The sequence below is a fragment of the Nycticebus coucang genome, chromosome 5 (assembly GCF_027406575.1).
Source record: "Nycticebus coucang isolate mNycCou1 chromosome 5, mNycCou1.pri, whole genome shotgun sequence".
NCBI classification, from domain to species: domain Eukaryota; kingdom Metazoa; phylum Chordata; class Mammalia; order Primates; family Lorisidae; genus Nycticebus; species Nycticebus coucang.
In genome coordinates, this window is record NC_069784.1 from 87,979,403 (window position 1) to 88,006,855 (window position 27,453).

General features: G+C 41.0%; 1 protein-coding gene and 1 pseudogene across 1 annotated transcript in view; one reads left to right on the top strand and one right to left on the bottom strand.

Moving 5' to 3' along the window:
* Positions 1-27,453, top strand: part of SLC16A10 (solute carrier family 16 member 10) — a 136,175-nt gene that overhangs the window by 14,664 nt on the left and 94,058 nt on the right. The window lies entirely within an intron of this gene.
* On the bottom strand, positions 21,944-22,887 carry LOC128586667 (nascent polypeptide-associated complex subunit alpha-like; annotated as a pseudogene).

Genomic DNA, 27,453 nt, shown 5'->3' on the forward strand with positions numbered 1-27,453 from the left:
AGGGAAAGGCTGGCTCATGTTTTATTTATTATTATTTTTTTAGACAGAGTCTCACTTTGTCACCCTCAGTAGAGTGCCATGTGTCACAGCTCACAGCAACCTCAAACTCTTGGGCTCAAGTGATCCTCTTGTTTCAGCTTCCCAAGTAGCTGTGACTGCAGGTGCCCACCACAATACCCAGCTATTGTTTTTAGAGACGGGGTCTCGTTCTTGCTCAGGCTGGTCTCTAACTAGTGAGCTCAAGCCATCCGCCTGCCTCAGCCTCACAGAGTGCTAGGATTCCAGGTGTGAGCCACTGCGCCCCTCTGGCTCATGTGTTAGATATACAGAGTATTGAAGATCAGCAGGACATTAGGGGTGGTGGCAGCAGATAATTGGAAATGCTTCTGAGAAGGTGAGGCCAGAGATGGGGCTTTGGAAAGGGCATATGTCTTTAAGAGGAACATAACTTCATAATAGAAACCTAGCAATTCTGTGTAAGCAGATAGAATGGCTGCCCCTAGGGGCAGTTTAGTTGATTTTCATCGAAATCATTATATTTATTTATTTATTTTTATTAAATCATAACTGTGTACATTAATGCATGATGGAGTACAATGTGCTGATTCTATATACAATTTGGAATGCTTACATCAAACTGGTTAACATAGCCGCCACCTCACTTACTTGTTGTGCTAAGACATTTATACTCTACTCTTAATAGATTTGACATGTACCCTTGCATAATAGGTAAGATCCCACCAATTACTCTTCTTCCATCCAGCCTCTCTCCTCCCCTCCCCCTCCACTTCCCTCCTTCATTCTGGGCTATAGTTGTTTCTTGTTTTTGTTTTTTTTTTTTGGCCAGGGCTGGGCTTGAACCCGCCACCTCTGGCATATGGGGCAGGCGCCCTACTCCTTTGAGCCACAGGCGCCGCCCTGGGCTATAGTTTTGTTTTATTATTCCTATGAAAGTGTGGATGATTGTATATTGGTTTCATAATAGTTGTAAGTACATTGGATACTTTTTTTTCCATTCTTAAGATAAGACTAAGATTATATGTCTACCATGGAATGTTACGCAACCATAAAAAAGATGGAGACTTCACATCTTTTATGAAATCATTATATTTAAAAGTAACAAAACTTCATTCCTTAAAGTATCTTTCTAGCATTAAATTTTTTCTAATTTAGTTCTGCATCTTTCCAAGGGTCACATTGTATTTTTTTACTATGGCTGTTTTAGGTATTTCCAAAACTTTGTCTTAAGACTGAGGTATTTTTTTTTCTTCCTTTTTAATTTGACGAGACCTCTAAGACATTTGGCATGTTACTCTTTCTTTCATTTGTGATGTAATTAAGTTAGTCTGTCAATCTTATTTTCAAGATGTTTTAAACCAAGAGACTGTGAGAATAACTTAGAATTGTTTCAATTGTTTCTTATGTATTTCAGATTTAAATGTAAAGTATCAACAATGACAGAAAACCTGTTCAACGAGCAGATGATACTATCTTGTAGACCAGCCTTCACAGAGTTTAGTAACCGAGCCAGCTGTTTCATTCACAGTTCATAATGAGAATAGCTAATTTTTATAGCTCCTTTTAAAAAAATTGTCCAGGAAAGCTACTAAAAACTAGAATAAATAAATTAAATTCTCTGTGGTCTAGGACTAGGGTGGAATATTATATATTTTATTAAGAAACTTGACTTGTTTTTGCAACCTCAGACATCAGAGTTTTGACAGGGGAGGAGGTGTCATCTTGCGATACTTTCTGGCTAGGAATGTAGTCAGTCCTAATTGAGATCATAACTGGCTGATTGGCCACATACAAGTGTATTTTGCCTTAGTTTCCTGTCACACGATGAGCAGTGAGACCCAACTAAGAGAAAGGAATATCAAAGCACTTTCAGATGCATCAAGCACTCCAGATACATCAAACACTATTGTTATTGAGCAGGTTGGCTCAGTGCCTCTCTGTGGGGTGTGTGTGTTGACTCGCGTGCTGGGCTGCAATCTCTCAGGACTCAGGTCCTGAATTGCTCTCTTGTGATTGAAGCTGAAGGTGCTGGAAGTGCAGTGACCCTGAAGGAAGAACCAGTAACAGCTGGGGGTGGATGAAAGGGAATTGACAGTTGTGCAAGAAGAGAGTATCTGCCCTTTTTTGTAATCCAAAACACCCTTACCCTTCCATTAACTGTTTCATCTTTTAATATCATTTGGCTTCGTTTACAATGTCTGTATTTAGACCAATGTCAGGATGTAAGGCAGTATTTTGAGCATGCTTATCTGCTGTTGTGCTGGGGCGAACTGAAGTGCTGGCTTTCTGACTAGTAAATTTGATTTCTAACAATTATGGGGAGGGAAAGGAAAAGGGAAGTCCAACTAAAGCATTTTTCTTCTTAGAGTTTGAGAAGCAGATGAGCTGTATAGTCTTTAAAATCCCATACCAACACAGCAGACAAGAAGAGTCTTGGTAATAACAGAGGTCAGGAATCACAAAAGAGCAATGTAAGTTTTTTGACTTTAAAATATGTTTTTCTTTTTTTTTTAACAACTTAATGTTCATTTGTTGTGTGTGTGCTATTATAATTAATTAATTTTGTGTAAGTGGTGATCATTTTTTGTAACTTTGATTAGGAAACACATATTAAGCCACTTAAATTTTAAAAATCAGACTATTTTTGAAAAATTTGGTAAAAGTAGTGCTTAATCCAATTAATCTGTCTTCTTCCTCTAATTCATCATGACGACTTTGGGTGTTTGGTGGCAACTGAGAATAGATTATAAAAAAAGTCAAGCAATGTAATCCCTATTATTTATGGTCACTTAAGAGGATAAATTAATCACTGGCCACTAATCTTTGGATAATTACTCTATTGAGCTGGAAATATTCTTAGTTTTTTGGAAAGCAAGTCAGTGAGTTGGTTAGAACTGTCAAAACTGATCAGCATTTCTAAGCCTAATGGTAAGTGAATAGAAAGTAGTTGCCTTCAACCCCGCATTGGAGCATGACCATTCTGTAACTCTGGAAACTGTGTGTGGAACAACAGGAAAATACATTAAAACACTATCTTGTGGTAGGTTTTCAGGTAGGCATTAGACAAAGCCAGAGCCTTAGCCCCAGAGAAGGATTAACAAAGCCGTCTTCATAGATGAAGTCTTGCGATTTGTGTATGTGTTTTTGGATACTAAAGTCAGGCGAGTTAATAATATAAAATTGGTTTGAATATAGCTTGTTTAGGTAGTGAGTCTTTTGGTGGCAGCAACACTGTTTATGCATTAAATAAATAAATATTTTGAAAGAGTCAACATTGTTTAAATTCTGTTTTTATTAAATGCTGCCATTTTATGAAGAGCAGGTAGCATCTTGTGGCTTATGGTAGAGGTGGCAACAAAGAAACGTGAGGAGTATTTAAAAAGTTCATGGAAATTGTGTATTATGAAAACACGATGCAAAAAATTTTGCACCAAAATAAACTTGTACTAACTTGTTATAACATATCTGAACAGGATCTAGTTTGAGCCACTAAGAATGATAAGATGTCCTATCAGAACAGAATTGTTTCAATTCTACTAGATTGAAACAAGAACTACATTGAACTTACAGTGGAAGAATGCTGAAATCCCGGATGCTTTATGAAGAGTTTATTGGGACAATGCTTCAAAGAAGTCAGCTGTTTATAGATGGATAACTGTTTAAGAAGGAAAGAGATAGTGTTGAAGATGTAGCCCACAGTGGCAGACCATCCACATCCATTTGCAAGGAAGAGATTGATCTGTTGACCTAATTGAAGAGGACTGACAATTAACAGCATAAACAACAGCCAACATCACAGGCATCTCAGTTGGTTCAGCTTACGCAATTCTGAGTGAAAAATTAAAGTTGAGCAAACTTCTCACTCAATAGGTGCCAAAGTTTGTGCCCAGATCAGTTGTAGACAAGACCAGAGCTTCCCATGGAGATTTTAAGCAAGTGGGATCAAGATTCTGAAGCATTTCTCTGAAGAATTGTGACAAGGGATGAAACATGGCTTTACCCAGACAATTCTGAAGACAAAGCACAGTCAAGGCAGGGGCCACCACAGGTGGGAGTGGTCCAGTCAAAGCAAAAGTGGTCTGTTCAAGATCATGGCAACAGTGTTTGGGAAGCTCAAGGCATTTTGCTTGTTGAATTTCTTGAGTGCCAAAGAATGATAGATAACATCTAGTTATTGCCTGAGTGTTTTAACAAAGTTAACCAAAGCTTTAGCAGAAAAATGCACAGGAAAGTGTCGCAAGAGTCCTTCACCGCGACGACAAGAGGTCTGCTCATTCCTCTCATCAAACAAAGGCAATTTTGGGAGATTTTTGATGAGAAATAATTAAGCATCCACCTTACAGTCTTTTGCTATTGTTAGAACAACAGAAATCTATTTATTTAAAATATTTTTGTTTTTAATTATTATGGATACATAGTAGTTATATATATTTATAGGATACATGTGATCTTTTGATACAGGTGTACAGTGCCTAATGATCAAATCAGGATAATTGGGGGTATTCGTCACCTCAAGCATTTATCATTTGTGTTAGGTGTTGTTCAATTTCATTCTGTTAGTTATTTTAAGATATACAATAAATTGTTGTTAACCACCTTACAATCTTGGTTTGGCTCCTTCTGTCTCCTTTTTGTTTGCTAATCTTAATAATGTCTTTAAAGATACCCATTTTTCTTCTGTTAATACTTTAAAAAAAAAAAAAAAGACTGCATTGACATGGTTAACTTCCCAGGACCCTCAATTCTTTACAAGTGGACTACCTGGTAAGATCATCGATTATAAAATTGTCTTGACTTACGTTGAGAAATAGAGTTCATATTTCTTACTTTAATTTTTTCTGGTGCCATGACTTATATTATTTTTATCTTTTAATTTCATTTTTTTACATGAAAGGTTTTGAAGTCCCCTCCTATATATATTAATCCTAAGGTAGTAAAGAAAGGAGGAAATCCTAGCCCTGCATTTTCTACCTGGGTAGAGTGTCTCAAAGACAGAGCAGATTCACCCTTTGGAGTTTGAGTTTCTCTTCAGGAGATTCTCAGAGAATCCCAAAGAGGGTAAATGAGATTGCTATGAAAGTAGAATCAGAGACACACTGCTTATTTATCACAATTAGAACAATGCCATTTTGATAACAAAATTCACCTGCTTTTATGTACATTGTAAATTGTGTCCTTGATAAGGTATTTTGAAATAAACAAAATTTTGCTAAGTATTATTTCCAATCAGTAGAGAAGGATTTGTTTCATTATCAAATGAAACATAATAATATATATGGGATTGACTCACCTTAGAACTAAAATGTAAATTAGGTCTTTGGAAAAGAAATATTGTTTTTTTTTTTTTTTTTATCCTTTCAACTCTGTTGTCATTGTTCCTGAGGAAAAACCCTGAGGGAAGGATTAAGGGAGCAGGATGAGGGAGGGCAGAGGTGACAGGAGGAGAGAATGGGGAGGGCTGGGGGTGACCCTGTATTAAAGAACTCCAGCTGCACCAGGAGGCGGGGGAAGAAGCCACCCCTAGCAGGTCAGGATGTTGAGTATGGTCTTTGCAGCAGCCCGGTAGAAGAAGGGGAGGCAGGTGGTCGTGTCCCAGCTGGGGTGCTCCTGGGGCTTCTGAGCTTAGCCCAGCAGCTGCATGACCCGCTGCGCAGGGGGCCTCTTGGACAGAGACCCCTCCTTGGCCTCTCCCTGTGCCGGCTCCACACGGTTGGGGAAAACCACCCTGCCTCTGGGGTGCCCTGGGCCCTGGGCAGAGCTCTGGGTGGCCCCAGGGAATCCTCCCTGCTGAGCGCTCCTCGCCCCCACTTCCGGGCCCTGTGGCTGCCAGGCCTGGCCTGGGGGGACAGGAGCCCTGGAGCCGCCACCGCCAGCTGCTGCTGAGCTGGGGCCGCCTGTTGAGGGGGGCCCTGATGCTGCCACATTGGCTCCTGCAGCTGCCCGGGCAAAGGGGCCGACTCTTCCTCCTCCTCCGCGAGAGCCCCGAGAAAATTTGCCGCCTGGGCTCCTGGGCTCTCCAGGTCCTCCGGAAAGCCTGGCCTGGGCCTAGCGGCCACCCCATCCTCAGTCCCCTCTTTCGCTCGGGCTGCCACTCCTCCACTCCCTCCCTGCACTCCTCCATCATCCTGTGTGTGGATCTTGGCTGGACCCTCCTCGTCCTCTTCCTTTCCCTCCTCCTTGTGGACTCCCTCTGGGGGCAGCCCGAAGGATCCCTTCCCATCGTCAGTCATCAGGCTGAGCTGGGCCTGACGCTGATGGTTCCGTCTCCTGCTGGCCTCCAGGAGCTCCTGGGTCTCGCGCAGCTCCTGGCGTGCCAGCTGGGCCACCAGCACGGCCTGAGCTTTCTCCTCCAGGAGCTTCTCCGCGGTCTGCCTTGTCAGCAGGAGTTCCCTACACAGGGCAGAAGTATTGTTTTAAAAATCTTGACTGGGACACATTTTAGAAGGTTCAACTTAATTTTTAAAAGTCAGCTTTTTTGAGGGATAGTTTACATATGATAGAATTCACCAATTTTAAGTGTACAGTTTGATGAACTCTGACCAATGGACATAGTCATGTATCTGCCATCACAATCATAATATAGATCATTTCCATTACCCCAGGATGTTTCTTATGCCCTTTTGTAGTCAGTCTTTCCCCCTACGCTCTGGCTCCTGATTCCACCTGTGAAGAGCCATGGCACTTGGCATCAGCAGCATAGTGACCCTCTGTGTCAAAAAAGAAAAAAAAAAGGATTGTTATTGAACAAGGAGGTGAAAAAATGGGAGTGGAAGGATTCTGGAAAGACAGGTTTTTGGCTTGGAGGACTGAGTAAATGATGGTGCTGCCAATCAGGAGCGTTAAATATGGCTGAGATTCCCTATTTAAAAAGGACTGGAAAGGGTCCATTGAAACAGATCAGTGGGAAATCCCTGATGACATCAGCCAGTACACTTTCATTGGCCTGGTGTGTGGGGAGTGGAGCCTCATTACCTGTGGAGCAGTGACTGGGAGGCCAAGAAGGGAGGAAGTGAAGTCAAGGGAAGCAGAGGGTAAGAGCTGGAGGAAGGTTAATGTCAGGAAGGGTAATAATATTGTAATTATTTAAAGAGGAGTAGCTTAGGGGTAAGAGCCCTGTGGAGAGAAAGAAGGTAAACTTACCAAGTGGCTACTTGATGAAATGAGGGTCAAGAGCAGACAGCCACGAGGGAATCCAGAGCACAGCTGGTGGGCACGAGTGTTTATCTGAGGGGCCACCTGTGCAGGACCTTTAAAGAGGAAAGTGAGAATGGGAGCACGTGTAGGTAGGGTGAGGGAGGATCAGGAAACGAAGATGTCATTAAAGTGGTCCTGGGTGTGACTAGCAGATCTGGAGAGAATGGCAAAGGTTTGGGTGCTCAAAAGGGTGGAGAATCCAACCAACATTAGAAACCATAATTGTGCAGTGAAGCCAGTTTATAAGAGTGTGTGCCCACCCCTCCCGCCTCCAGCTGTGCTCTGTAGGAGAGCAGAGATGGTGCACTATACAACTGATACAGGTTGGAAGAGTCAAAGTCAAGAATTTCATGTTTTCTGTCCATTTTCACCCCTGTATTCTATGGCTTCTCTCTTTTCATATCACAGTTGGATTTGGAAGAACTAGTACATTTTACGTTTTGGGTGGAGTTGATTAAAGATATAACCACTTAACATACTTTTTTACATTTTTTATGGTGGCAGAATATATTTAGCATAAATTTTACCATTTTAAGTGTGGGTTTTTTTGTTTTGTATTTTAATTAAAAATAATTGACAGGTAAAATTGTATTGAGCATGTACAATATGTTATTTTGAAGTATACAGTTGCATTGTGGAACAGTTAAGCCTAGCTAATTAACATGTATTATCTCACATAGTGTTTTTCTTTGTAGTAAGGACATTAAAAATCTCTGCATTTTTTTTTTTTTTTTTTTTGTAGCGACAGTGTCTCACTTTATGGCCCTCGGTAGAGTGCTGAGGCATCACACAGCTCACAGCAACCTCCAACTCCTGGGCTTAAGCGATTCTCTTGCCTCAGCCTCCCGAGTAGCTGGGACTATAGGCGCCCGCCACAACGCCCAGCTATTTTTTTTGGTTGCAGTTCAGCCGGGGCCCAGGTTTGAACCCGCCACCCTCGGTATATGGGGCCGGCGCCTTACAGACTGAGCCACAGGCGCCACCCCATCTCTGTATTTTTGAACAAGGAAGTGAAAAAATGGGAGTGGAAGGACTGGAAGTGGAAATGGGAGTACAGTGTATTATTATTAACTACGTTCACTATGCTGCACGAGACATCGCTTAAACTTATTTCTTCCATCTACATTATATATCCTTTTACCAATATCTTCCCATTTCTCCCTCCCTTCTACTGCCCAGCCTCTGGTAAGATTCTGCTCTACTTCTAAGATCAACTTTTTAAGACTCCACATGTGAGTGAGGCCATGCAGTATTTGTCTTTCTGTACCTAACTTACTTTATCATTTTCAACTTTTTTTTTTTTTTTTTTTTTTGCTGTGTTGCTCAGGCTGGTCTTGAACACTTGGCCTCAAGCGATCCTCCTGCCTTAGTCTCCCAAAGACTGGGATAATCAGGGATGAGACATTGCATCCGGCCTCTTTTAACCATTTTTAAATGTAGAATTCAGTGGTATGAAGTAGATTCACAATACTGTGCACTCATCATCATCACCATCCTACAATTTTGAGGCGTGACTTCATCATTTCTCTTCTACTCTTTGTATCACTCTTGATCTATAAACTCAACAAAGTTTGAAACTGAGGTATTGTTACAAAGTATGTACTGAGCTCAACTTTGGCAAATGCTGTGCAAGGGACAGATTGTAGCCTTCACTTTGTAGCTATTCAGTTGTTGTTATTTGTTAATGTTTGTCTTCTGCCCTAGCCTTGGAGGGTCCGTGAGTGCAGGGGCTGTGTATGTCTTGTTTGCGGTTGCCTTTGACTGCCCAGCACAGTGCTTGGCACGTGGTAGGCATTCACCCTACATGAATGTCCATCACTGCAAGGAGAATTCATTTTATTTTAATAAGTTCTTTCTGAATGCTTCATATGGAGTAGGCAATACTCGTATTCACACATTAATTACAGATTATAGGCATGGCACATTCCAAAGTCTCCTTAATTAGTAGAAATCAAAAAGGGTTTTTATTTGCAATTTCACTTTGGAGAGTATTAGGGCTGACTGTGCATTAAACAAATGACTGTACAGAATTGGCAGCAATAATCCCAAGGTTTGAAGGCTGTAGGTTAATTAGTATAACTTGACAGAAAGTAAGTTAATCAAATTTGAGAGTTGAAAGCATGTTCCAATAATTTATGTTCAAAACACTTCAAATATATCAGCAGGTAACAGGAACTTTAGTTGCAGTATGCCCCAGCAGATTTTATGACTTACGGTAATGTTTTGGAGGAAAAAAAAAAATCAATGAAGTAGTTTGGGGCTATTTGGTTCCAATACTTTGTATTAAATAAAATACACTATTTTATATGTAGTATATCGTAATAGAATTTAAAATACTATTTTTGTAAAGGTGAAGATATAGTTTATTTATGAATAAATTTAGAAATGCTACTTTTCTTTTCTGACACTTATTAACAAATCCAGTAATGTTTTTATTTATACGAGTAAATATGTGAATTTCTGTTAGTTGCTATTAGATAAAGTATTGCTGTTGTTTTCAACTGGCTTATGGTTAGATGGAAGTAAATGGGGAAAAATACACATATAAGAATTGGTATAATGCAACCCTGTAAGAATTGTCATAATATGTATGTGTTTGTATATTAAAAACAACAACAAAAAAAACTCTGGAGGACATTTTATAAATATAATAATAAGTATATTATTATTATTATTTATAATAAATAAATCCAGCAAGGTGATTTTGGGTTGAATGGAAAGGAAAAAAGAAGAAGTTATCAGGCAATTCAGTTCTATATTCTTGCCTTTTTATTTTTATTTTTTTAAAGACAGGGTCTCACTCTTGCTCAGGCTGGTATTGAACTCCTGAGCGCAGCAATGCACCTGCCTTGGCCTCCCAGAATGCTAGGATTACAGGCACGAGACACTGCCTTTCTTAACTCTCAATGAGCTAAAACTGGGGTTTTATTTCAGGAATCAGTAATAGAAATTTTTTAAATGTACTGTCCGCGAAATCTGTGTGGTTACTGTGGCTTTTCATCTCATGGCATATGCATGCAGGCACTCGTGCTTATGAGTGTGCAGAATAGGCAGACAAGGCCTCTGAAGTGACTTCTTGACTAAAATTATAATGAGAAAGAGGAAGATAACTGAGGAGGGAGGGATAAGGAAGAGCGGCCTCAGAGGAAACAATGAATGAGGTTCAGTTTTGGTGGTGTAAATGCTACTTCCATGTCACCCCACTGCCCTAACGGTTTACTTTGTTACGAGGCTGTTGTTCAGTGGGCTCTGAATGAGTTAGAGGGTCAGCTGAGCTGAGACAGGTCTGGGGTCTCCATGCTTGCGTGGCTGACGTGAGCAGCTTGTGTCTCTAGCTGGGCTCTGGAGAAGTAGCAGCTACTGGGAAGTAGCAACAGCTCAGATTTCCAGGAAGCAGTTCCTCCTTGTTGTCATTTTTATTCCTGAGTCATCATGTGTAGTTATTCAGACATCTGCTGTCCCCAGCTACTTACAAATCAAACAGGGGGGAAAACTTGCCTTCTGTTTCTCTTCTCTCTTTCCGTTTTTCTTATTAATGTTTCCATCTTGTTTGTTACACCTTTTCTTTATTTTAGTCAAGTGTACACATTTGCCCAACAGTGGTAACTATTTCCATTAGCAAGCATAGGATTTCTACCTTACTTTAATGTCCTCAAAAATATAAGGTTGAGGGCGGCGCCTGTGGCTCAGTCGGTAGGGCGCCAGCCCCATATACTGAGGGTGGCGGGTTCAAACCCAGCCCCGGCCAAACTGCAACCAAAAAATAGCCGGGCGTTGTGGCGGGCGCCTGTGCTCCCAGCTACTCAGGAGGCTGAGGCAAGAGAATCGCCTAAGCCCAGGAGTTGGAGGTTGCTGTGAGCTGTGTGAGGCCACGGCACTCTACCGAGGGCCATAGGATGAGACTCTGTCTCTACAAAAAAAAAAATAAATAAGGTTGAGAGAAAATACAAAGTTGTAAAATATGATACTATTTACATTTCTTTAAAAAGGTAAAACAATACTACCACATTTCATAGAACCTGAAAGGCTATTTTGATGCTAAGATCCACTATTATTTTATGTATACCAAGAAAGGGGGAAACTGCCAATTAAACTGTAATGTAGTCCGGAGCACTGGCTCACGCCTGTAATCCCAGCTACTTGGGAGGCTGAGGAGGGATAATTGCTTGAGCTCAGGAGTTCGAGACTTGACTGTGCAAGAGTGAGACCCGACTCCTAAAAAAATGAAAAACCTAAGCTGGGAGCCACAGCAAGTACTTGTAATCCCGGTGGCTTCTGGAGGCTGAGGCAGTGGGATGCCCATAGCCCGAGTCTGAGGTTGCAGTGAGCTGTGACACCATTGCACTCTGCTCAGGGCAGAGGATGGGACTCTGTCTCAACAACAATAACAACAACAACCCCCCCCCCAAAAAAAGCAAAGAAATAAAAATAAAAAATAAGCAAGGAAATAAAAAACCTCCCAAATTAAAAAAAACATTAATGTAATGCCTTATTATGGATTGTAAGATGCACTGCATTTTAGAGATGTTATTATGGGGAAAATGTACATCTGCGTAAATTTAATTAAATTATTTAAAGGGAAATAAGGTAAATATATTTTATTGAAACATGTTATAAAAATGTAAAAACATGCATAGAAATTATATTTAGCCAATATAGGAACCAGTTATTTTACTGAAGGAAGGGAAGGGAATGGAAGAAGGGGCCACACAAGGGGCTTCAACTTTATTATTATTATTATTTCTTTTTTGAGACAGAGTCTCACTTTGTCACCCTCAGTAGAGTGCTGTGGCGTCACAGCTCACAGCAACCTCCAACTCTTGGGCTCAAGCGATTCTCTTGCCTCAGCCTCCCAAGTAGCTGGGTCTACAGGTGTCTGCCACAACGCCCGGCTATTTTTTTGTTGCAGTTGTTTAGCTAGCCCAGGCTGAGTTCGAACTCACCATCTTTGGTATGTGTGGCTGGTGCTGTAACCACTGTGCTCAGTGCTATGGGCACTGAGCCGGGGCTTCAACTTTATTTTTTATAATTCTAAAGCAAATATAAGAAATTATCATTTGACAAAGTAGGTTGGTAAATACCCATAATTTTCTCAGTGCTTTCAATATTCCATAATGAAAAGTACATATTTAAAATGTACATAAAAAGCAAGTTGCAAAAGGCTGTCTGTATATAGTGAATTCTGTTTTGTTCTAGTAGGGTTTGATTGTATGTTCTTTCAGACTTAAACTTTTATGTTCATCATACTATAACAGTGTGGATTTTTGGTTTGTTTTTGGTTTTGGTGGAAAGGGGGGCCAGATTGCTTTCTACATCTCTATTTTTGTGTATGAAGTAAAGGACGTACAGGTGTCATTCCCTTCTTTCTTTGAAGCCAGTTTTCTAGTTGCTCTTTTTCTTTTTTTGAGACGGAGTCTCACTTTGTCGCCCTTGGTAGAGTGCCATGGCGTCACAGCTCACAGCAACCTCCAGCTCCTGGGCTTAGGTGATTCTCTTGCCTCAGCCTCCCGAGTAGCTGGGACCACAGGTGCCTGCCACAACACCTGACTATTTTTTGTTGCAGTTTGGCTGGGGCCAGGTTTGAACCCGCCACCCTTGGTATATGGGGCCTGCGCCCTACTCACTGAGCCACAGGCGTCACCTGAGTTGCTCTTTATTCTTTCTTTCTTGGGTACATGGCAACTAGAGAGGTTGAGTCATGGAGTACCTTGATGAAAAGAATGATCATAGGCTAGATGCGGTGGCTGATGCCTGCAATCCTAGCGCTTTGGGAGGCTGAAGCAGGTGGATTGCTTGAGCTCATGAGTTCGAGACCAGCCTGAACAATAGTGAGAATCCCATCTCTACTAGGAGTAGAAAAAAAAAAAAAGGCAAGAGGATTGCTTGGCCCAAGTGTTTGAGGTTGTTGTGAGCTAGGACAGCTCTGCACTCTACCCAGGGCAACAGAGTGAGACTCTGTCTCCAAAAAAAAAAAAAGAAAGAATTATTGTACCAGTTGAACAAAACTCTGCAGTATCATGCCTAGAAATCTGATAAAAAGACACTTCAAATAGTCAAGAAGCTAACAAACTTTTTAACCCCTTTACTGAAACCTAAGAAGAAGGCTCCTGTCACCAGATGAAAGAACTGTGGTAGTGTTTGCTTATTATGTGTGAAATAAGCAGCGAGAATCAAGGGACTGAAGGGGTATTTGTTTTATGATAGTACTTGTGGGGACCCCTCGCCTTCAACACCATGAAAAGGAATATTTCCCATATCTTGCAATATTCTTTTAGTATCACACTTAAATGTTTAATAGCACTTATTGTTAGATTAAAACGAATTTGGCAAGATTTAAAAAATACCAAATGCAGTCATATCACCTGACCTAGGTGATCTGACTGTAGGATCTTGCCTAACGAGTCATAAGAAAGAAAAAGCTAAATGCACGAAGAGGTTTGCTTTTACTATTACTGTGAAAAAGTAAAACTTTGGAGTTAACTTAAATGTTCCCAAATACCGAAATGCTTAAATAAATGCTGGCGATCTATTTTGCAGACTGTGTTGCAACTGTAAATGATAATGATTGTTGTGCAGCAACATGGAAAGGCTTGATGCTGTAAGAGCAGGGTGTACTGCATGACTGTAACTCTGAAATGTGTGTGCGTGTGAGGAGACACAGGGAATATGCAAGAATGAAAAGTCAGTTCTACTAGGATGGTAGAATTTCAAGTGGATTTCTCTCTTCCACTATTTGTAAACATGTTTGCACTTATTTTTTTGGGGAGCTAGATCTTTTTTTTTTTAATGTTTATAGCCTCAGATTAATGTGAGGCTATAAACAATTAGGTTACAATGTTTGCATTTGTTAGGTGAAGTTCCTCTTAGAGATGTGTCCCCCAACCGAGAGGTGTGCCATACACCCTTGCATTGTGCCCAGTAAGTGGGAGCACACCAATCCTCCTCCCTCCTCCTCTCTCCGCCCCCTAATCCGTCTTCTCCCAACTTGAATTGAATTGAGTTTTTCTCTTATGTGGGTGTGTGTTAGATAGTCTCCTGGCTTCATATTAATATTGAGTACCCTGGATATTTGCTTGTCCATTCTTGTGATACTTTACTAAGAAGACTGTGTTTCAACTCCATCCAGGTTAAATACAAAAGATGTAAAGTCTCCATCTTTTTTTATAGCTGAATAGTATTCCATGATATACACATACCAGTTTGTTAATCTGTTCCTGGCAGCCAGATCTTTTCAAGAGAAATTTGAATTTCTCTTCAAGAAAATGGCAGATTAGGCCAGGCATGGTGGCTTATCCTTATAATCCTAGCTCTCTGGGAGGCCGAGGCAAGAGGATAACTTGAGCCCAAGAGTTTGAGGTTGCTGTGAATTATGACGCCATGGCACTGAACCCGAGGGCAACTGAGTGAGACCTGTTTAAAAAAAAGGGGGGAGGTGGCACCTATGGCTCAACAAGTAAGGCACCGGCCCTATATACCTGGTGTGGTGGGTTCAAGCCCGGCCCCGGCCAAAAACTGCAAAAATAAATAAATAAATAAAAAATGGCAGATAGTAGGCTGAGGGATACTAGAAAAGTAAAAGCTGTGGCTGCTTTGAGGACAAAGGTAGCTGTGCATGGTTTTTCATGCCTGTAATCATAGCATTTTTGGAGGCTAAAGTGGGAGGATCACTTGAGCCCAGTAGTTTAAGACCATCCCAGTCTACATAGTAAGACCTTGTCTCTACAAAAAATAAGGAAAAACTATCTGGGTGTGGTGTTCCTGCCATGCCAGCTACTTAGGAGGCTGAGGCAGGAGAAATGCTTGAGCCCAGGAATTTGAGGGCAATGAGCTATGGTTGGGGCTACTGTACCTGCTCAATAGAACAAGACCCCATCCTCCCTAAAAAGGAAAAAAACAAGATAAAGCATTTTAAACAAAAATTGCTGCAGCAGTATACATATTGATTACTTAATTTTGTCGTTTAGGAGAAAGAGAAAGCTGGCCTAGCACTTTTACATGGAAGTTGGAATATTGAAGAGGATTGGTAAAAGAAGTGGGAGGATCAAAGCCAATGTGACTGGCTTATCCCTTTGCACCACCAAATAAACCAAATTTTGAACTGTGTCTACTTTAGTCAATATTTGGTTATTTGCTTTGAAGTTATTTGTTTGTAATAATGCCATTAAGATCCTCAACAGCGGGCGGCGCCTGTGGCTCAGTCGGTAAGGCGCCGGCCCCATATACCGAGGGTGGCGGGTTCAAACCTGGCCCCAGCCAAACTGCAACAAAAAAATAGCTAGGCGTTGTGGCGGGCGTCTGTAGTTCCAGCTACTTGGGAGGCTGAGGCAAGAGAATTGCCTAAGCCCAAGAGCTGGAGGTTGCTATGAGCTGTGACACCACGGCACTCTACCCAGGGCGACAAAATGAGACTCTTACTATTAAAAAAAAAAGAAAAAGATCCTCAACAGAACCAGTCTGACCCTGAGATGGTATGTAGAAAATGAACCCTTTAAGGACACGGAATACTGTTTTCTTGTCTCTATACTTCTTGCTTTTGATTTTTTGCTTCACCACTGATTTATGACTATCAATCCCCCACAAATCCCATAATTAACTCAGAGCTGCCAATTTGCTATCACAGGTTGAATGGGAGCCGTAAATGGGTAAAGAACAGAGAAACTAATAGACGGAAAGAATATTAGATATCTGGGGCGTTGCTGACCAATTAGTCTAGTTCCTTCACTTTATAGGTAAATAAACAAGTCCCAGGGATTCAGCGGTGACCTGCGTCTTAGGACTTCAAGTCCAGTGTCCTTTTCTGTTATACTGCAAGGAGAGAAAAGGAGGGAAAGGGAGAGCAGACCAAATTATTAGCAGTTTACAGGCTGCTTTTTCAGGAAGAATAGGACATCGGACTTGGTTTCATTATCATGTTAAGTTTTAGAGTGTTTTTTGTTTTACTCCCCCCCCCCAAAAAAAAAACAGGTAAAAGATATGAAGGGGAAATTCACCAAAGAAGAAACACAATAGGCATGAAAGCATATGCAACATAATTAAAGATATGTAAATAGTAAGTCTGTTACTACTTCAAAATAAAACATTTATATATGACCTTTGTTATTATTTTTCCTATATGACAAGATAGCAAATAATCTGTGAGCTTTATTATTTGGACCATTGGCCTCGTAGTCCTTTTTGTTGACAATCTACCCTAATTTTAGGAAATATAATAGGAAAGAAACTATTGCAAATGGTAAAAGGCAGAGTATTAATACAACCTGGTGAATAATTTTCATGAAAGTTGTGGCAGCTTTAAACCTCTTTTTATTCACTCACTCTAATTCTCTCTAGCACCTATAAGATGTATTACCCAGGTTGCATATGGCAGCACTGGACCACTGGGAAGAAAGCTGTGAAGGACTCAAAGAAACTGAGAATAGCTGTCAGAACTTCATTTTACTTTCCTTTGCTGCCCCACAGCACCAGAGAATCCAGTTCGGCTCTGACTAGGGAAATGTCTTCATGCTTCCTCAGAAGATTCTGCGGGGTCCCCAGGAAGGCACAGCCAAGGAAGGAAAATAATGGAACCAGGAACAGGATCAAAAGTGTGCACACTCACTGGAGGGTGTACTGTTGGAGAAGACAGGGATGGGGCTTTGACATGAAGCCAAGGTTAAGGGGACTGAGTGGCTGATCTGTCCTTGGCAACCATGCCATATCTTCTGGACAGACCATATAACCTTTTGAAGGGGTAAACCAGCTCAGGATCTGATAAAAGGTTTGAACCTAATATTGCTGACATAGGGCAGTGCCTGTGGCTCAAGCAGTAGGGCACCGGCCCCATATACTGGAGGTGGTGGGTTCAAACCCAGCCCTGGCCAAAAAAAAAAAAAAAAATATATATATATATATATATATATATATATATATATTGCTGACACAAAAATAGGCCCCCTCAGGTCCTATTTGGAAGTAAGCAGGGTAAAAGTAATAAATATTCAATGTTGTTTTTTAAGCATTGATTATATATTTTGGAGGGTGGCTCAGTCATACCACTTAATCCTCTGTAGCTCATTCTTTATAATCCTCTGTAGCAAGAGTTGGTAGATACTCTCTATAAAGGGCCATATAAATATCTGAATGTAGGCTTCATGGTCTCTTTTGCAGTTACTGTGTTCTGCTCTTACAGTGCAAAAGTAGCCATATACGTGTAAACAAATGAGTATGTGTTTCAGTAAAGCTTTGTTGGACACTGACATCTGAATCTTATTTTCATATGTTTTGACATATTATTTTGATTTTTTAAAAAACCATTTTTAGCTTATGTCTGTGCAAAAATGGGCTAAATAGTATGCTGACCCCTGTTCTATAGCACCTCTGCTAATGGAAACACAATGTAAGCATACATTATGAACTGAATGTTCACGACCCCCAGAATCCATATGTTGGAGCTGTAACCCCCACTGCATCTATATTTAGCAATAGGACTTCTCAGGAAGTAATAACTGAATTAAGGTTAAATGAAGTCACAGGGGTAGGGTCCTGATCTGATAGGATTAGTATCTTTACAAGAAGAGACAATAATTGCATTTGCTGAAGAAAGGCCATGTGAGGACAGCAGTAAGGCTGTAGTCTGTACCTCTGGAAGAGAGCCCTCATCAGGAAGGGAATTGACTATAACCTTGACCTTGGACTTTTCCAGCCTCCAGAACTGGGAGAAATAAGCTTTGGTTGTTAAAGTCACCCAGTCCATGGTGTTTGTGGTGTTAGGACAGCCTAAGCTGACTAATAACACCATATATGTATGTAAATCATGGTCTCTTATATGTTTTAGAAAGTAGACAGAAACAGGCAAAATTAATTTAAATCCTGTTTTATTTAGCCATATATGTATATTTTTAGATATGTGTGTATATATATTTATTATTATAATTATTATTATTATTTTTTTTTTGCAGTTTTTGGCCGGGGCAGGGTTTGAACCCGCCACCTCCAGCATATGGGCCCAGTGAGCCACAGGCACCGCCCTAGCCCAGTATATTTTAATGGTATTATTTCAACATGTAATTAATATAAAAATTACTAATGACATGTTTTGCAATTTTTTCTTATCCTTTGAAATTCTTTTCGTGATTTACATTTGTCGTTCATCTGAATTTGGCATCTATACTTAATCTTGTATTTAGATTTCTTAAAATTTGCAGTTGGAAAAAAATAGGTTCACATATACAGGTTATTCCAAATACAGGGTGGACATAAAATTCGTGTGCAATTTACTATGTTAAACTATTTTATATTGCATACAAATTTTATGTCCACCTTATATATTAAAATTTTCTAGTAACTAAGTTCACTATCAGATATAAATTTATTTTTTTATTTTATTATTAGTTTTTGAGACAGAGTCTCAATCTGTCTTCCTGGGTAGAGTGCTATGGCATCACAGCTCACAGCAACCTCAAACTCCTGGGCTCAAGTGATCCTCCTGCCTCAGCCTCCTGGGTAGCTCAGACTATAGGCCACCTGCCACAACACCTGGCTGGTTTTAGTAGAGATGGGGTCTTGCTCTTGCTCAAACTAGTCTCAAACTCCTGAGCTCAGGTGATTCATCTGCCTTGGCTTCCCTGAGTGCTGCGATTACAAGCGTGAGCCACTGTGCTCAGCCCAGATATAAGTTTAATCTTCAAGTGCTCAATAGCCACATTGTTACATAGCACAGCTCTGTAGTATTTTGTTATAGGCACGTCCCATAATTAACTGGTCCCCAGTGATGATTTCTAATCTTTTGCTTTTAACATGTTGTCAAATTTATAGGTACATTCCTAAAAGTTCTGGGTCAGAGGATTGTGTTTTTCCATACGCACTTTAAAAAATGTTTTATTTAGAAACATTGCAAGAATAAGTATACCTATAGACCCCTTACTACCTCTTGTTAACATCTTACCTTATTTGCTTTATCATTTGATCCTGGGTGTGCACCCTCTTTGTCTTTCTCTCTCTGTGCATATTGATCCTTGAATAATGCAGGTGTTAGGGAAACTGACCCCCACCCCCATGCAGTCGACTCCCCTCCCATGCAGTCAAAAATTCACTCCCCCAAACTTAACTTTTAACAGCCTACTGTTGACTGGAGGCCTTACCAATAACAATCAGTTGACATATATTTTGTATGTTATATGTATTATATACTGTATTGTAGTAAAGCTAGAAAAAAGAAAATGTCCGTAAGAAAATCATAAGGAAGAGCGAATGTATTTACCATTCATTATGTGGAAGTTGACCATTGTGAAGATCTTCATCCTTGTCTTCACTTGAGTAGGCTGAGGAGAAGGAAGAGGATGGTCTTACTGTCTCAGGGATGACAGAGGTGGAATAAAATTTGCATGTAAGTGGGTCCACATGGTTTAGATCCTTGTCGTGCTAGGGTCAGCTGTACATAAAAAGTGATTTGCATGTCTTCACCAGTCACTGGTGCTTAGGGGAACATGCTGACATCATTCTTCCAATACCCCCCTAGTTTGGATTTCCTAAAGCATTTTTTCCATTTCTCCTTTTTCTGTGTGTAAAACTTTCTCAGATTCTTGGAAAGATAATTAAGACATTTTCCTATGGGTATATTTATGATCATAGGCATATACCCAGTATGAAAAGTGCCCATCAACATTTTTTAAAAAATATACGTAAGCATACAGAAAAGCACCCCTAAAATCAGAGGTACTTGTTAGAATTGATGAATGGTAGCTTTCCTGCACGCCACTGTAGGAAACATAACTTGCCCACACCTTCTACCTGGGGCAATAACTGGGTCACAAGGTTGGAGGAAGCCCATGTTTTGTGGTCACCCTCCACCTCCTGCTGGAGCCTGGGTTCAGGGCCAGGGAGGATTGGGGTCAGAGGCCTCTCCCTTGCAGCACTGTGGGGAGTGGTGGCCTCACCCTGGGCTGGCAGCATGCTGGTACATTAGTGGGCAGCTGACTGACGTGACTGTGTGTCCTGAACCTGGACCTGCTTCTTGGCAGGTCCTTGCAAACCCACAAATTGCAGAGACAAAGAAGGATAGGTTTGGAGATTTTAAAGGTGGAACCTAATATCAGTCAGAAAGGAGTTCTGATTTTGGCTAGGCCAGGTCACTAATTTTCTAGGTCAGAGCAACTTTAATGCCTACTGGAGCCCCTAGTGACCTTTCTCTGCTATGGACTGGCTGGGGAGGAACCCTGGCCTTTAAAAAACTCTGTGCTCGGGCGGCGCCTGTGGCTCAGTTGGTAAGGCGCCGCCCCCATATACCGAGGGTGGCGGGTTCAAACCCGGCCCCGGCCAAACTGCAACCAAAAACTAGCCGGGCGTTGTGGCAGGTGCCTGTAGCCCCAGCTGCTTGGGAGGCTGAGGTAAGAGAATCGCTTAAGCCCAGGAGTTGGAGGTTGCTGTGAGTTGTGTGAGGCCACGGCACTCTACCGAGGGCCATAAAGTGAGATTCTGTCTCTACAAAAAAAAAAAAAACAAAACTCTGTGCTCTTGGGTGGCACCTGTGGCTCAAAGGAGTAGGGCGCTGGCCCCATATGCCGGAGGTGGTGGGTTCAAGCCCTGCCCCAGCCAAAAACTGCAAAACAAAACAAAACAAACAAACAAACAAACAAAAAAAACCAAAACTGTGCTCTTTCAAGCTTCCAGGGCACCATTGAGATCCCTCAGGTGCAGATCTTCCTTGCAGACTTAGCACCTGGTTTGGGTAAGGCTCTTGTTACTGAGTTCTTACCAAGTTTTTATCATGCTGAGCACAGCTTCCTGCTTCCCCAGGAGAGCTGGTGGGTTCTGTTTTCGGGCTGTCTGCATGTTTGGCACTCACCTGTACCTACTGCCTGTCACCCGTCTCCTTGGAGAGGGGGGCTGAGCACAATCACTAGCTGCAGCAGTTGGTCTCTTATTTACTGCCAGTTCTTCATCACTGAGAATCATTCCATGAGGAAAATAAATATTGCCTCACCTGGTCACGGTATAATATTTTCACTTGCCTTTCACTTAGAGGTTGCATATTTACTTTCCTTCAGGATCTCGGATCTGGATCTCATTACTCCCCATGTATGTCATTATCAGGTGCTTCTTTGGACTCTAGCCCATTCCTCCCACCTGTCACCATTCTGTCATGCTGATCTCTGCCTAGTAACTTTTCTCTTGGAGTTTTATTTCTCCTCTTTACCTGCCTTTGTCTCCCTTGTTAAATGTAATTCTCTCATGAGCAACTGGGCCTGATAATCCCAATGTAAAGGCCATAGCCCAGGCCGTTTTAATGCATGCAAAGTAGTCTCTTTGTATTACTATAGTGTAAAAGAATCCTTTCCCTTCCAACCTCTCATTGCTTACTGCATCAATTATTTATGTACTTGTGTAATTCTTACCCATGCCTAGGTATGTGTTAGTGTAGCTCTGAGACTGTGGCTCCCTCTGGAGAAGGGTCTTTGTCTGGTATTATTCTCCTACTTCCTCAGCATCTAGTTTAGGGAAGACTGAATTGGGGGAGGTTGCAAGTTGAGACTCACTACCACCTCACTGTTTAAGCTCTTGAGTCAGGACGTGACTGAGTTGTCTGATTCTTTTGTGTTTCAATAGACTAATAACCAGTAACAGTTCCTAAATATTTTTTTTATCCAACAAGAAGCCGTAACTTTATTAATGATAGAAACAGAACAAATTTCAAACCAAGCTGCAGTTACTCTTTTGAAACACCAAAAAAGTCCTCGTTTTTTTTTTTTGATGGTTACATTGTTAGTTCCATAATAGCACTTACAATATCATTACTATTGTTCTTCAGAGCTCAGACTGCCTTTGCTTTCGACACATTTGCTTGTGACATGACCAATTCTACGTCCTTAACTTCCACACCTGCTTTGTCCACCTCTTTCTCCTCACTCTCTTCTTGTACAGTTGGAGTCTCTGTGTTTTCTTGAATGTTTCAAACAGCTTCACCTTGAACTTTGAATTTCTCAGCAGCTGCTAGCTGTGCCTGCTGAGATAAATCCTCGATCTTGGCTTCACCAAAAACTATGTAGGTATCTGAAGCTGGGCTCTTGTAGACATTTGGTTTTGTGATGACAAAGAGGATTGTCTTAGATTTCTGGATAGTGACTCTAGGAACCTCTGTAACTTGCCGAAGACCCAGTTTGGACATAGCCTTCCGTGCCTTCTTTTACTCTGTTTTGCTTTCTGGCTGGTTCTTCATCGATTTCAGCTGCTGCTGCTAGCGGTGCTTGCTGTGTGGCTGCCTGTGTGGAATCTTGTTCCTCTAGCTCTGGTACTGATTTATCACTGTCAGATTCTGTTCCAGACCCTGTCTCAGCCTGAGGCCGTGGCAACTCCTGCTCTGTAGAGGGACGGTTTCTGTGGCTTCGCCAGGCATGTTGTGCAGGGAATGTGGAACCAAGATGGCGGTAGAGAGTTCCTAAATATTTTGATGTAGGTCTAGGAGGGCAACAGGAATCTGAATCTGAGCCCATTGGCACAGATGGTTTTCCTGGGGTGCTAGATTTGAGCCTTCGTTTTCCTTCATACTACTTTCTGTGACCTTCAGCTTACAGGGTGCTTCCTAACCTAAATGTCCTCCTGAAGAAAGGGCTGATACTCATCAGAAAAAGAGAAGTAGAGTTTGTGTTGTGTTAACCATCAGGGAGATACTGGCTGTAATCCTCTTCTTGCTTTTGCTCCTTTTAAATTTTTCAAGAAGTCCCAGAGCTGAGAGTCCTGGGTCAGAAGGAGCAGGAAAGTCGGGCAGCCAGAATCGAGAAAGGGGCCATGGGTTCCTGTGCTACACTCCGGAAGGTGATGAGAGGCGGCATCAAGAGCAAACCAAACACTCTGAGGTCCTGAATCCAGGATGATTTCATCATATGACGTAAGATGGAGGAGTTCTTAATTAGTAATGCACTTTTTGGTTGGCAAGAAGTGAGTAAACTTTAGGTGGTGAGATTCTATAGAAATACAGAGGACCCTATCTTTTCAGCTCTTGTTAAGTTAGGAACATTTATCTGCTTATTTGAAACCAAATTATTTGGGATTGGTTGGTGGCTAAGAAATGGATTTTTGTTCTTATAGTTAACTTTAATGAAAGTTTTTTATTTTTCCCCAGTAGAGTGATTTTTTTTTTTGAGACAGAGCTTCAGGCTGTTGCCCTGGGTAGAGTGCTGTGGCGTCACAGCTCTCAGAAACCTCAAACTCTTGGGCTTAACGATTCTCCTTCCTCAGCCTCCCAAGTAGCTGGGACTACAGGCACCTGCCACAATGCCTGGCTATTTTTGGCTGTAGTTGTCATTGTTGTTTGGCAGGCCTGGGCTGGATTCGAGCCAGCCACCTCAGATATATATGGCTGGAGCCTTAGCCGCTTGAGCCAAGGTGCCAAGCTAGTAGAGTGATTTTTATTTGTTGAATTCTTAAAACTTTATTCTGACATAGGCTGAGTGGGAATGGCAGAGAAAAATAATTTTTAGTGTAATCTTTACTATGATGTAAAAATAAATATCTAAAAACATGGATTAGAAAATGTTCTTTACAGACTTTCTGTAGGAAAAACAAATGTTTACAAATTCTGCTTATCAGCTGTTTGTTCTTCCTACCTCTACAATTTCATCCATTAATAACTGTCAGAGTTCAAGTTCAGTTCATTGCCCAGTCCCTGGAAATTTTCCTCACTGTTAATAAGACTTTGAATCATAAATGCTGATGGCTAAATGGCACAATTCGTTAAAGATACTTATAGTTTAACCAAATTACAGTTACAATGCGAAGGTGAAATAGAGCATTTTATTAAAATATCTTAAATTTTATTAAAAGTTATTTTAACCCTGAGTTATTCTTTGCTTCTAAATTCCTCAGTGATATCTCAATAGATCTGTGAAAACTACTAAGAGATTTATTTTAATCCAGAAATCTTTCTACATCTCTAACCACATTAAAGCTCACATTTCAACCTTAAAAGCAATATTATTAAATTACAGATAATCCCATATCCCAGGGATAATGGGAGTGGTTTGGAGTAAACCTGTATAAAAATGACAGTATGTTTGATAAATGCATATGTGTATGGAGTAGTTATGACTTAACTCCTTGTGAAAAAAAATTTTTTTTTTGGGACAGAATCTTGCTTTGTTGCCCCAGGTAGAGTATAGTAGCGTCATCATAGCTTACTGCAACCTCAAACTCCCACAGGTGCACACCATCACACCTGGCTAATTTTTCTACTTTTAGTAGAGATGGGGTCTCACTCTTGCTCAGGCTGGTCTCTAACTCCCGAGCTCAAGTGATCCTCCACCTTGGCCCCCAGAGTGCTAGGATTACAGGTGTGAGCCACTATGCTTGGCCTATCCTTATGAAATTTTTGAAAAAATATGTTCTGGAAAACCAGAATACATTTACAGTAAGATATTATGATTAAGACCCATCAAAAACTATGTGATTTGGTGGCGCCTGTGGCTCAAAGGGGTAGGACGCCAGCCCCATATGCCGGAGGTGGTGGGTTCAAACCCAGCCCCAGCCCCAGCCAAAAACTGAAAAAAAAAAAAAAAAGAAAAAAAAAAACTATGTGATTTGATGATTCAAAAAGCTACCCTATCCAGGCTCGGTGCCTGTAGCTCAGTGGCTAGGGCACCAGCCACATACACTGGAGCTGGGAGGTTCAAACCTCAGCCTGTTGCTAAAACAACAATGACAGCTATAACCAAAAAATAGCTGGAGGTTGTGGCAGGCACCTGTAGTCTCAGCTACTTGGGAGGTTGAGACAAGAGAATTGCTTAAGCCCAAGAGTTTGAGGTTGTTGTGAGCTGTGACGCCACAGCACTCTACCAAGGGTGACATAGTGAGACTCTGTCTCAAAAAAAAAAAAGCTACCCTGTCCACATCTCATCAAACTATACTTGAAATCCTTTTACCTCTGTTAAGTTTTTCTGGACAGTCTAAATAAGGTGATATAATTTCTTGGCTCTTTTTCTGATTAAATGAGTGTCTTCTACAGCTCTCTTTATTCCTGAATATCAGCAAGTGTTTCTATTATATATTTTCTACTAGAATTGCTGTCAGTTGCTATATAAAAAATGGAAAGTCTGTCTACTTTTTTTGCCTTCTGATATATTTTTACATACATACTTAATTCTAACTTAGCCAACAGGTAGGATGGTATTATAACTGAGGCTCAGCTTGACGAAACAGGAGACATCTGGAAAACGGAGGGTGCAAGCCTAGATCTTTGTATTCAACTCCACATTCCTTGTATTGTTCTTTATTGAACACTGTTATATCCTGATTTACATCATAAATTCTTAGAGAAGACAGACATAGCAATTAGTAACTTGACTCTATAGCAGCTTTATTTATTTATTTATTTTTAATTAATTATTAAAAATTTTTTGCAGTTTTTGGCCAGGGCCGGGTTTGAACCTGCCACCTCCAGCATATGGGGCCAGCGTCCTACTCCTTTGAGTCACAGGCACCACCCCAGCTTTTTTTATTTTTTAGAGACAGGTCTTGTTCTGTTGCTCAGACGGGAGAGTATGGCCTAATCATACCTCGCTGTAACCCTGAACTCCTGGGTTCAAGCAATCCTCTTTTTTTTTAATTAAATCATAGCTGTGTACATCAATATGATCATGGGGCACCATACACTTGTTTCATAGAATATTTGACACATTTTCATCTCATTAGTTGACATAGCCCTCCTGGCATTTTCCTAGTTACTTTGTCAAGACATTTACATTCCCCATTTGCCAAGGCTCACATGTACCTTTGTAAGATGCACTCAAGCAATCCTCTTGCCTCAGCCTCCCAGAGTGCCAGGATTACAGGTGTGCACCACCATGCCTGGGCCAGAATCAGCAGCGGCTCTGTTCAAATACAGGCGCGTGTGTATTTTGGATGTAATATTTGTCAGAAATGCCAGAATTATAATCAGTAGTGCCTTGCATTCAGATTAATAGCTGGAACCACTTACTAATTCAGTAGTAATTATCTTAAAGTGTTACAATAAGAAAAATGAATATTTTGAAGGCTTTTCAAAACAGTGTTCCAGAGTGAGTGTTAACTCAGTTTTTGCTATGTGATGAATAGGGACCCAGAGGGCCGGAGATTGGTTGTAAAGGTGAAGTTGACTTCAGGAGAAGGAGTGTCTTAGTATTGTGGCTACTCTTTTCAACGCTAATCCTTTGGTAGCTTCTTCTCATACTTTATACATATGTACTTGCAGCCACAGGATAGGTGGATATAGAACATGCATTGATTGATGTTAAATATGTCTCAGAGTCTCAGATTTATGCTACTGCTGATGGCTGTGCCAGAGATGAAATGTAAGATTAAAGGATTTTATTGCTTACCACATTTCTTTTTGACCTAGCTAAGTTCATGTTGGAAAGTGTTTTGTTTTAGGATGTTGTAATACATCCACATAGCACTTTATACTTTTTAATTTGTTTTTATGTATTTACCCTCACAATAAATCTGTCAAGTCCAGTGGGAGATAAATTTTTTTTTTTTTTTTTTTGTAGAGACAGAGTCTCACTGTACCGCCCTCGGGTAGAGTGCCGTGGCGTCACACGGCTCACAGCAACCTCTAACTCTTGGGCTTACGCGATTCTCTTGCCTCAGCCTCCCGAGCAGCTGGGACTACAGGCGCCCGCCACAACGCCCGGCTATTTTTTTGTTGCAGTTTAGCAGGGGCTGGGTTTGAACCCGCCACCGTCGGCATATGGGGCCGGCGCCCTACTCCCTGAGCCACAGGCGCCGCCCGGGGAGATGAAATTTTTATTATCATATTGCAAATGAAGAAATCTGATTTGCAGATAGTATATAGCACTGTCATTAAGAAGATCTTCTATTTTTATATGTATTATATATTATGCTTTTTTTTTTTTTTTTTTTTTTTGGTTTTTGGCCAGGGCTGGGTTTGAACCCGCCACCTCTGGCATATGGGACCGGCGCCCTACTCCTTGAACCACAGGCACCGCCATGTATTATATATTATGAATCAGACCAGAATCCTTGCTCTACCAATTACTAGCTGAGTAATTGATATCTCTAAGCCTTGGTTTTCTAATCTGTAAAATGGGGAACCTTATATATAGATTATTGGATGCTTTAAACAAGATAATAGGTAGAATATGTTTAGAACAGTGGGGCATATAATAGGCACTCAATAAATAGCAGGTAGTTTATTTTCAGTGGTTATTACTCATTTATTTAACTCAACAAACATTGAGAGCCTTCTATGAGCTAGTCAGTGCTAGACATCAG